Source organism: Notothenia coriiceps, unplaced genomic scaffold (genome assembly GCF_000735185.1).
Source record: "Notothenia coriiceps isolate Sejong01 unplaced genomic scaffold, NC01 NC01_scaffold00031749, whole genome shotgun sequence".
NCBI lineage: Eukaryota > Metazoa > Chordata > Actinopteri > Perciformes > Nototheniidae > Notothenia > Notothenia coriiceps.
In genome coordinates, this window is record NW_011364450.1 from 112422 (window position 1) to 112640 (window position 219).

Sequence of the window (219 nt, forward strand, 5' to 3'; positions counted from 1 at the left end):
TGATGTGTCTGAAGGAGTTTCCCGCAGAGAGCTGCAGTGGTATTTTGTCACCAGGCAAAATGCAGACAGGAAACCCTACTGTGTGTGTGTGTGTGTGTGTGTGTGTGTGTGTGTGTGTGTGTGTGTGTGTGTGTGTGTGTGTGTGTGTGTGTGTGTGTGTGTGTGTGTGTGTGTGTGTCTGAAGAGTTAAATAAAATATCAAATGTGAGAGAGGGAGAG